Source organism: Sus scrofa, chromosome 11, assembly GCF_000003025.6.
Source record: "Sus scrofa isolate TJ Tabasco breed Duroc chromosome 11, Sscrofa11.1, whole genome shotgun sequence".
In the NCBI taxonomy this organism is placed as follows: Eukaryota; Metazoa; Chordata; class Mammalia; order Artiodactyla; family Suidae; genus Sus; species Sus scrofa.
The window spans coordinates 68892961-68903687 of NC_010453.5; the positions used below are offsets into that span (position 1 = coordinate 68892961).

At 42.5% G+C, this 10727-nt stretch overlaps 1 pseudogene; it reads right to left on the bottom strand.

Annotated features, from left to right (window-relative positions):
* LOC100622891 lies at window positions 2618–7840 on the bottom strand (annotated as a pseudogene).

Consider the following 10727-nt stretch of genomic DNA (forward strand, 5'->3'; position numbering starts at 1 on the left):
ATCTCCATCTCTGAAATTAATTTTTTGTTGTATTTGTTGTTTATTCCTAAATTCTATCATCTCATTTTGTGTATCTTTTTTTTTTTGGCTTTTTGGGCCATACCCGTGGCACATGGAGGTTTCCAGTCTAGGGGTTGAATCCAAGCTATAGCTGCCGGCCTCTACCACAGCTCCAGCAATCAGGATCCCAGCTGCATCTGTGACCTATACCACAGCTCATGGCAATGCTGAATCCTTAACCCACTGAGCAAGGCCAGGGATCAAACCTGCATCCTCATGGATACTAGTCAGGTTCATTAACCACTGCGCCACGGCCGGAACTCCCCCATTTTGTTTATCTTTTCATTTATTTAAGCTCTTCTCACCAATCTTCTATTATTTTGTTAATTTGTTTCAGCTCATTGTGAATTATCAGTTTGTGGTTTTCACCTGTTTTGTGGACATGTTGTAAGCTTTGCTTTTACTGTCTTTAGGAATGGTATTAATATTACCCTAACATCTTTTTCCTCATAATAACTTTGAGATTTGACTGCCTCCCTTATTGTTATCCATTTTCATGTGAAATTAGTTTGCCTAAACCTTTAGATGGGAAGAATTAGTCAGGATAACTTTTCTGGTTTCATGTGTAAAGCCCCCTTTTCTATTGTTTTTACAAAGCGTTAAAAAATATTGCCTTGTATTTCTGAGCTATCTTGGCTTCATTTTTAATATCTGGATCTCCTTCCACCTCTGCTTTACCTTCACATCCCTGTACTGGTCAGTTTGGATTCTCTTTCCTGCAGTTGCTGTCAGTGTGAGCCGTTATTCTGTCCTATTGCTGATTTTTGCCATTTCTATTTTCTTAAGCTTATCAGATACCCCTTCTTCTATATGCTTCCTCCCTCACAAATACTGATAGTATGTAGCTCTTGTGGCTTCTCATGATTTTTTCCCCCCTACTTACTCTATTTTGGTGCTTGTGGGCATAGCTTGTCATTTAGGTTTTTTTTGTAGGTGTTGTTTAATGCTTTTTGGTTTTGTTACCCAAGTTTAATATATTTAAAAAAGAATTTTTCTGTAGCTCTGTTAAGGTAACTTTGTGCTAACTGATAAGTACGGATTTTCTCCTTTTGCTTTATCAATAAAACTTCTGTCAATTGGTTAGAAATTAGCAAATATCAGTCTTAGATTCCTTGAATTTCATGAATCTTCAGTATATAACTTGCTTTTTTTTTGGCTGCACCTGTGGCATATGGAAGTCCCTGGGCCAGGTATTAAATCAAGCTGCAGCTGCAACCTACACTATAGCTACACAACACAGGATCCTTAGCTTGTTGTGCCACGGCAAGAACTCCCACAATTCACTTTAAATTGGTGTCTCTGTTGGAGACCCTACTCTTCTATGTCTTACTCTTGGGGAAGAAAATTAGCTGACTTTATGTTTGATTCCTTGTGGGCTCGACTCTGTTCTCCCTCATTTTAGTCTTTCTGTAGATATACCCAGTTTCACTGCTTTCAAAACCTTATAGACTAGTAGTGAAGAACATATACCCACAAATGTATGTCACGATATAATAAACATCATAAGAGAGACTTTATGTTATTAGAGTGAAGAGAAAATAATTTTGGCTGGAGAAATCTAAGAAGGCTTCACGGAGGAGGTAGCATATGAGGGAGAGAGGTTTTGAGGAATGGACAGGAATTTAGTAGATGTGCCAAACAGCTTACTCAAAGAAACTGTTAGGGTAGTTTGCTTGAAATTGGATCAGTTTTCCTCTTCTGTGACATAATTTCCCTGTAGTAGATCAACCCGTATCCATCTTAAATGTATTTTCTCATAATCACATATTAATGCAAATATGTCTAATAGAATGCATGGGGAGAATATGATTTTACTGCCGGGAGTGGGCAGTAGATTAAAAAGAATGATTTAAGAGTAGGAACTACCAGAGTTCTCGTCATGGCTTAGTGGTTCACGAATCCGACTAGGAACCATGGGGTTGCGGGTTCAGTCCCTGGCCTTGCTCAGTGGGTTGGGGATCCAGCGTTGCCGTGAACTGTGGTGTAGGTTGCAGATGCGGCTCGGATCCTGCATTGCTGTGGCTTTGTTTGGCAGCTATAGCTCCAATCAGACCCCTAGCCTGGGAACCTCCATATGCTGCAGGAGCGGCTCTAGAAAAGGCAGAAAGACAAACAAAAACAAAAACCAACCCCCCCCCCAAAAAAAAAAGAATAGGGACTACCAGTATCGAGAGGATAGGTGGAAGAGAGGGCCCAGTGACAGATACTGAGAAGTGAAGTCAGAGAATTCTAAGATAAACCAGGAGACATTGGTTTCAGAAAAGCCAAAGAGGAAGAGAATTTTATTATTTTTTTTGCTGCCAGCCTACGCCAGAGCCGCAGCAACACGGGATCTGAGCCGGATCTGAAACTTACACCAACTACAGCTCACGACAATGCCGGATCCTTAACCCATTGAGCAAGGCCAGGGATCAAACTCGCAACCTCTTGGTTTCTAGTTGGATTCGTTAACCCCTCAGCCATGACGGGAACTCCTACTTTCCTTTTTTAAATGCCCAAGTACTGGATGGTTGACTCTCATTGCTGCCCCTACCCCCTGACCCCAATCCCCCTACCTTCACAAGAAACACTTTGTCTGTAGCTTAGAGAGTGCCCAAGTTTTGTCAGCTGACTTGTAGCGGGTCAAAGTGCAGGCAGCGGTGTCAGTGGCATTGATCTGCTTTGGCATCCAGGAATCGGTCAGCCTATCAGCCTGGCCTGGGTAAGCGACGTTCAAAGATTTGATGGTGATAAAAGCCGTCTTTAGTTTTAGGAGTGCTGAAAGGAAATGTTTGTCGTGCAGTTGCTGTCCATTGCATCATCAACCTGATGTTCAACATATTCCTGTAAAACTCTAAGCAGAAATTCTTAACTGAGGTTTTCCCATCACTGAAGGCTTCTTTTGGTCACTGGAGAATCTCTTTAGTGTCAAACTGGAATCCTTAAATATTCCTTTCAGGAGATGTTTTCTGTTCCATTCTCTGGCATTCTCATTTTGGTGGCAGAGAGAAGTACTAGGAAGAAAATCAATAATCCAGGAATGGAATCCTCAGTTCAAGGCCATGGACAGCAGTAGTTTGATCTCTGCAGAGAACATCAAACAAATAGAATTTCTTCAGAAGTCTCTTACTCTGTTCCTTGGCTTTTTTAGACGAAATTTTTGTGAAAATATATGTAACCCTGTGTGAGTTTGTCTGAACTTTCTCCAGAGAAAATTACCACAGTATCTGTGCTTTGCTTTCTTTCTTTCTTTTTTTTTTTTTGTCTTTTTGTCTTTTTAGGGCTGCACCTGTGGCATATAGAGGTTCCCAGTCAGAGCTGTAGCTGCCGGCTACACCAGAGCCCTAGCAACAGGGGATCCGAGCTAGGTTCCCAGGCTAGGAGTCAATTCGGAGCTGTAGCTGCTGGCCCACACCACAGCCACAGCAATGCCAGATCCAAGTCTCATCTGCAACCTACACCACAGCTCATGGCAATGCCGGATTCTTAACCCACTGAGCGAGGCCAGGGATTGAACCTGCGTCTTCGTGGATACTAGTCAGGTTTGTTAACTGCTGAGCCACAATGGGAACCCCTGTGCTTTTCACATTTACTTGGAAATTAAGTACATACCTACTGAAGCATGGGCTGTTGTGGTGTCATAACTTTCCAAGTAAAATATGACCTCATCCAGGACTGGAAGCCTTCCTCAGAGTTAAAAAAGACTTGGTGATGTTCACTCCCAATATGGTTTGCCACCTTTCTAGCAGCCAGTAAATTGAGACTGTCTCTCATGCCAGTTGCATATGTCTGGAGGATACTATACTTGGGCCTCCTTTAGCTGCTTCGATAGAGTGACAGCAACCAAGCTGGAATCCAAGCCCCCTGATAGAAGGCATCCAGTCCTTCTGTCTGTCATCAGGTATTTCTTAGCATTGTCAAAGAGGATCCAGAGTATGTGTATATATGAAGAGGAAAGATCATGTGAATAAAGCCACTTCACTAGACAAATGCTAACTTGCTCCCAGTGGAATCACAGCAGGTTTATGTTGAGTTTCTTTTTTCTTCCTTTTCTTTTTTTTTTTTTTTTGCCGCACTCATAGATGGAGGTTCCCAGGCCAGGAATCAAATCTGAGCTGCAGCTGCAATTTATGCCACAGTTGTGGCAACTCCAGATCTTAACCCACTGTGCTACAACCAAAACTCCCGAGTTTCAGTTTTAAGGATTATTCGCGCTCTCTTGCGCTCTCTTGCCTTATCAGTTTTTCTCCTCTCTTCTGGATCTTTTACAGAGCATATGCAGATCTATACATGCTGTAATGTTTCTCTTCTATTTGTCACTCTCCTTTAGAGCGAAGGTCCTTGGAAGAACTGTCCTCCTTTATACTCGCTCTCTCCAGTTCTCCTCCCCTCTCTTCATAATTTCTATCTCAAAATCTGGGACTAGTTTCTTCACACTGTTATAGAGGGCATGAAATTCGGGGTTCATTTCCTCTGATGCAACTTTGCCATTGGCTTTTTTTTTGTGTGTCTTTTCTGGGACTGCACCTGCGGCATGTGAAGGTTCCCAGGCTAGGGGTCGAACTGGAGCTGTAGCCGATGGCCTACACCACAGCTCACAGCAACACCAGATCCTTAACCCACTGAGCAAAGCCAGGGATCGAACCGTAACCTCATGGTTCCTAGTCGGATTCGTTAACCTCTGAGCTACAACAGGAGCTCCCCCATTTGGCTTTAGATCCAAAATTTTATAGTGTCCTGGGAAAAGGGCCTAAGTTTGAAAAAGTTGTGGTTTGCTTCAAGACCTTTAGCTTCTGAACACTCAGGCAAATATTCATCTTGTATCATGGCTTTAAAGAAAGATCTGACTACATAGGTATCTCTCTGCCCAGGAATGCTTTCTTACCGGTAGTATCCAGTAAAATAAATGCAGACATCCCATTAAACATACAAATCGCTTACTCCTTTGTCATAAAGATGAAGGATTATCTCACCATCTGCTTAGGTCTGGTGATCAAATTAAAGATGGTGTTTTTATCTCCTTGTGGTTATAGATCTCACCATTATAACAGACCCACAATTAAGGATATTTCTTTGCTCACATTGGCTGCATTCCAAACAGTGGGTCAACTACTGCCAACCAGTGGAGTCCAAAGTAGCAGTTGCTGTGGCCATTGACATTCTGAAGACAAAATGCACCTGGACCTCCGTGCAATCTTCATGTCACTCAGACACTGACTAGGAAGATAGTCATCACTGTCAAAAAGGGCCCGAATGTTCCACGTGGTGCAGTGAGCTGCAGGCGGTCTGGTGTGAGCAGGCCGGCTGGCAGGCAGAGTAGCGGCAAGGGCTGTGGGCCATCTCCGTTGTTTGTTTTCTCTTCTTCTTTTTTTTTTTAAATTTAAAAAAATTATAGTTGATTTACATTGTTCTGTCAATTTCTGCTGTGCAGCAAAGTGACCCAGCCGTATATCTATACACACTCTCTTTTTCATATTATCTTTCATCATGTTCCATCACAAGTGATTGGACATAGTTCCCTGTGCTACACAGCAGGACCTCATTGTCTGTCCATTCTAAATATAATGCAGTCATTAACCCTGAACTCCCAGTCCATCCCACTCCCTCCACCTCCTCCTCGGCAACCACAAGTCTGCTGTCCCTGTCTGTGAGTCTGTTTCTGTTCTGTAGATAGGTTCATCTGTGCCATATCTTAGATTCCATGTATAAGTGATATCATATGGTATCTGTCTTCCTCTTTTTGGCTTACTTCACCTAAGACTCTCTAGTCCATTCATGTTGCTGCAAATGGCATTGTTTTTTTCTCTTTATGACTGAGTAGTATTCCATTGTGTATATATACCACATCTTCTTAATCCAGTCATCTGTGGATGGACATTTAGTTTGTTCCCATGTCGTGGCTATTGTGAATAGTGCTGCAATGAACATAAGGGGTGCACATACGTTTTTGAATGAAAGTTTTGTCTGGATATATGTCTAGGAATGGGATTGCTGGATCACATGGTAGTTCTATATTTAGTTTTCTGAGGTATGTACCTCCATACAGTTTTCCATAGTGGTTGTACCAATTTACATTCCCACCAGCAGGGTAGGAGGGTTCTTTTTTCTCCAAACCCTCTCCAGCATTTGCTGTTTGTGGTCTTTTTTTTTTTTTTGCTTTTGCTTTTTAGGGCCGCACCTGTGGCATACGGAGGTTCCCAGGCTAGGGGTCGAATTGGAGCTACAGCTGCCATTCTACACCAGAGCCACAGCAACGCAGGATCTGAGCTGTGTCTGTGACCTACACCACAGCTCATGGCAACTCCAGATCCTTAACCCACTGAGCAAGGGCAGGGATCGAACCCGCAACCTCATGGTTCCTAGTCGAATTTGTTTCCACTGCACCACGACGGGAACTCCTTGTAGTCTTATTAATGATGGTCATTCTGTAGCCGTTTGGTAGCCTGAGCAAGAGGCACCCTGCTGCCCCAGAGCCTGAACATACACAGAGAAAGATATTCCTGGGGCGGTCCCGCCCCTCTTCCTCTGCCCTCCCCAACAATGGTACCTTGCTGTCCTGCGGGCCTAAGCCTCCTCCCACATTCCCTGGGCTGTGCTGCTCCACTCCCCAGCCCCTGGTGCACTGCTCCCTAGCCCCTCAGGCCGTCTGCACTCAGCCAACCTCAGTCCTCCCCTGGAACTGACCTCAGAATCTCAGCACCCAGCCCCCACCCCCCCCCCCCCGTCTGAGTGGCTCCAGCCGGGTTTCTGAGGGCTGTGGCATTGGCAGTCTGTGCAGCTCTCTTTCTGCCTTGCCTTGCCCTTCTCAGTCCGGCTGCTGCTTTTCTCTGTGGCTTTGAGGTTCCCTCTCCCGGACCGTGACCTCCCAGGGTGTGGGTTCCTTTCCCACAGCTCCTTCTCAGGAATGCTGGTCCCATCTGATTCCTTTTTATCTTCTCTCTATCTTTTTTTTTCTTTGTTCTACCCAGTTATGTGGAGGGTTTCTTGCCCTTTTTGGAGGTTTCAGGTCTTTGGCCAGCATAGATAGAGTAGATGTTCTGTGCCAATCATTCTACGTGTAGGTGGGTTCTTTTGTATATGTTTGTTGGAGAAGGTGAGCAGCACATCTTACTTCTCTGCCCTCCTGCAGCTGCTCTGGCTCCACTGTTTGTTTCCAGTAGAAGCATGTCTGTGTATCTATCGCTGTAATTCTCTAATATAGCTATAATTAGAGAAATGCTAGCAAAGCATACGTAGTTTTCTCTACCTTGGTTTCTTTCAGCAACGTATCCTGGCACTCATTCCACTGTTGTACTTAGAGATTTTCCTCATCCCTTTTTATAGGTACAGGGTACCCCATTGTATGTATGTTCTAGTACATTTTAAGATAGAACAAGTGTACTGGGAAAGATTCAAAGCAGGGGAAACCTTTTGGAAGAGGAGGCCCTTTATTTTGCCAACCTGTGGGTAACTTAAGGGTCCCAGAGAGGCTCAGATGATGGCAACGGAGAGATGGCTGAACATTATCAACACACGATTGCTTCTGGTCGGACATGATAAACCCCTTGTTCTCTGCGCTGAAGAGGAGCTGGAAGGATTTGAAGAGAGCTGTTGGCTTTTTCTTTTCCTCCTATACTTCTCTATTTTATATACTCTGTGTAATTCTGTTAGGTTTTAAAGCAGGCCTAGAGGTAACCTAGAGTGCAGCTCTCTGTCACAGGAGAGGCAAGCAACAGAGCATCAGGGAAGTCCCGCTTTTACCTTTGGGAAACAGCCTTCCTGATGCTCCATATTTCTCTTTGACTCTTTCTGGAATCAGCATGTTGGGCTAATTCGGTGTCCCTTTGGGAGTCTCTGAATTGAGTATAAAATAAGTGCAAGCCCTTTATACACTAGATCCAGAAATTCACTCTAGTCTCCTTTCCATGTTTTATTCTGCTCAGCCATACTGTCCAGTAAAGCTTACTAAATACGCTGTTTCATGAGCACTGTACAATAGTAGAGGCAGCAACATACACACGTGTAAAACCATACACACATGCCACATGAGTGGAGTTAGTGGAACCAAAATCAGAGAAAGTAGGACATAGAAAATGTTTGCTCTCCTATTTCCCCCTCTATCAGCCCACTTCCTTACCTCAGAGAGAAGAGTCTCTCTCTTTTTTTTTTTTAATAATGATTTTTATTTTTTCCATTATAGCTGGTTTACAGTGTTTTGTGAAGAGTTTCTGATATGATTGGTCATATTCAGTTGACCTAGTCACATAGAGGATGTTTGTTTAAAAGATTATGCACAAAGCCTATGTGAAGAAGATTTTGAAATAATCCTGAAAAATCACAAAAGTAGGATTATATAAAAATAGAAACACATTCCTTGTTATGGGGAAGGACCATTCTGCATCATAAATATGTCAGACCTCTTTGGGTTAATATGAATTTGATGTAATTCCCTAAGAAAATGCCAGCAAAACCTTTCCTGGAACTGGATCCTAAACTTCAAATGGAAGAATAAATAAACAAGAATACCTATGAAAGTTTTCAAAAGGGAGAGCAATAAGAGGGGGCTGGCCTTGCCACGTATTAAACAATATTATAAAGACCCTATAATTAAAATAGCGTGGTGTTGATGCTTGGCTCGATAGACAAACCAGTGGAAATAGTTCCAAGTACACATGGAAATTTAGTGTATGACAAAGATAGTATCTTAAATCATTGAGGGGAAAGAGTAACTTTTAAAAAGTTGAAAATGGTGTGAACGTTATTTGGAGGGTCATGTGAAAAAAGTCATGTTTGGATTTATGTTTCCCTTAATTGATATTAAAATACACTCCAAACAGATGAGTTATTTTACAAAAATAAAAATATAAGTTTAAGAAAAAATATATCCATCTTTTATAACCAGGACATCCTTTCTATTATAATTTAAATTCCAAAAGATTGATACATTTAAATATATATCTTTCTGTCTTTCTGTCTATCTATCTATCTAGATAACATAGATATAAAATTTTACTTGGTAAAAACATCATAAGCAAAGTCCAAAGATAAAAACTGGGAGAATATATTTATAGCTTAAATTATACAAAATAATTTCTTTCATGGATAAATAACTTTAAAAAAGAGCATTAATAGATGCTGCAACATGGATGAATTTCAGAAGCATTATGCTAAGCAAAAGAAGCCAGTCACAAAATATCACATACCCTGTGATACTGTTTATAAGAAACATCCAGAATAGGCAAATCTACAGAGACAGAGAATAGATAAGTGGTTATCTAGGCTTGGGGGCCTGGGGGAGGGGGATGGAGTTGGGAATGAGGAGTGGCTGCTAATGGGTGTGAGATTTCTTTTGGGGTATTAAAAATGTTCTAGGCATTCTCCTCATGGCTCAGCGGAAACGAATCTGACGAGGAACCATGAGGTTGTGGGTTCGATCCCTGGCCTTGCTCGGTGGGTTAAGGAGCTGGCATTGCTGTGAGCTGTAGTGTAGGTCACAGATGCGGCTCGGATCTGGTGTTGCTATGAGCTCTGGCGTAGGCTGGCAGCTGCAGCTCCAATTTGACCCCTAGCCTGGGAACCTCCATATGCCATGGGTGCAGCCCTAAAAGGACAAAAAAGACAAAAAGAAAAAAAAAAGTTCCAAAATTATGATGATGGTCACACAACTCTGTAGACGAAAAATCATTGAGTTGTCCACTTTAAATGGGTGAACGTTATGGTGTATAAATTATATCATAATAAAACTGTTTGGGAAAAAAAGATAAAGACAAAAACCCAGTATGAAATTGACTAGGAATGTTGTGAAAATTCATAGAAAGTGAAAGGCAAATGCCCTTGAAACATTTGAAAAAATACTTAGCATTATTCCTCATAAAAGAAGTGCTGGAGTTCCTATTGCGGCTCGGCGGTAATGAACCCAACTGGTATCCATGAGGACAAGGGTTTGATCCCTGGCCCCGTTCAGTGGGTCAGGGATCTGGCGTTCTGTGCGCTGCGGTGTAGTTTGAAGATGTGGCTTGAATCTGGCATTGCTATGGCTATGGTGTAGGCCAGCAGCTGCATCTCTGATTTTTTTTTTTTTTTTTTTTTGTCTTTTGTCTTTTTTGTTGTTGTTGTTGTTGTTGTTGTTGTTGCTATTTCTTGGGCCGCTCCCGCGGCATATGGAGGTTCCCAGGCTAGGGGTTGAATCAGAGCTGTAGCCACCGGCCTACGCCAGAGCCACAGCAACGCGGGATCCGAGCCGTGTCTGCTACCTACACCACAGCTCACGGCAACGCCGGATCGTTAACCCACTGAGCAAGGGCAGGGATCGAACCCGCAACCTCATGGTTCCTAGTCGGATTCGTTAACAACTGCGCCACGACGGGAACTCCTGCATCTCTGATTTGACTCCTAGCCTGGGAACTTTCCATATGCCACAACTGTGGCCCCCAAAAATTATAAAAAAGAAAGAAAGAAATGCAAATTAGAATATATTGAAATACTAATCTTCACTTATCAAATTGGAAGTGTTGGGAGACAGTCTCCGTGCTGTTACTATAGGTCTTGTGGCAGATTTTATTCTTAACTATCTTTTCAAGGATATTAACGTAGCAAACAACTGCAGAAGACAAAAACAGTGTCTTTGTCTTTGACAGAGAACAAATTTGCTTCCAGGCCAGGATATTAAAAATAACACTTTCCTTTGTGTAAATGTTGGGCAGTATTTT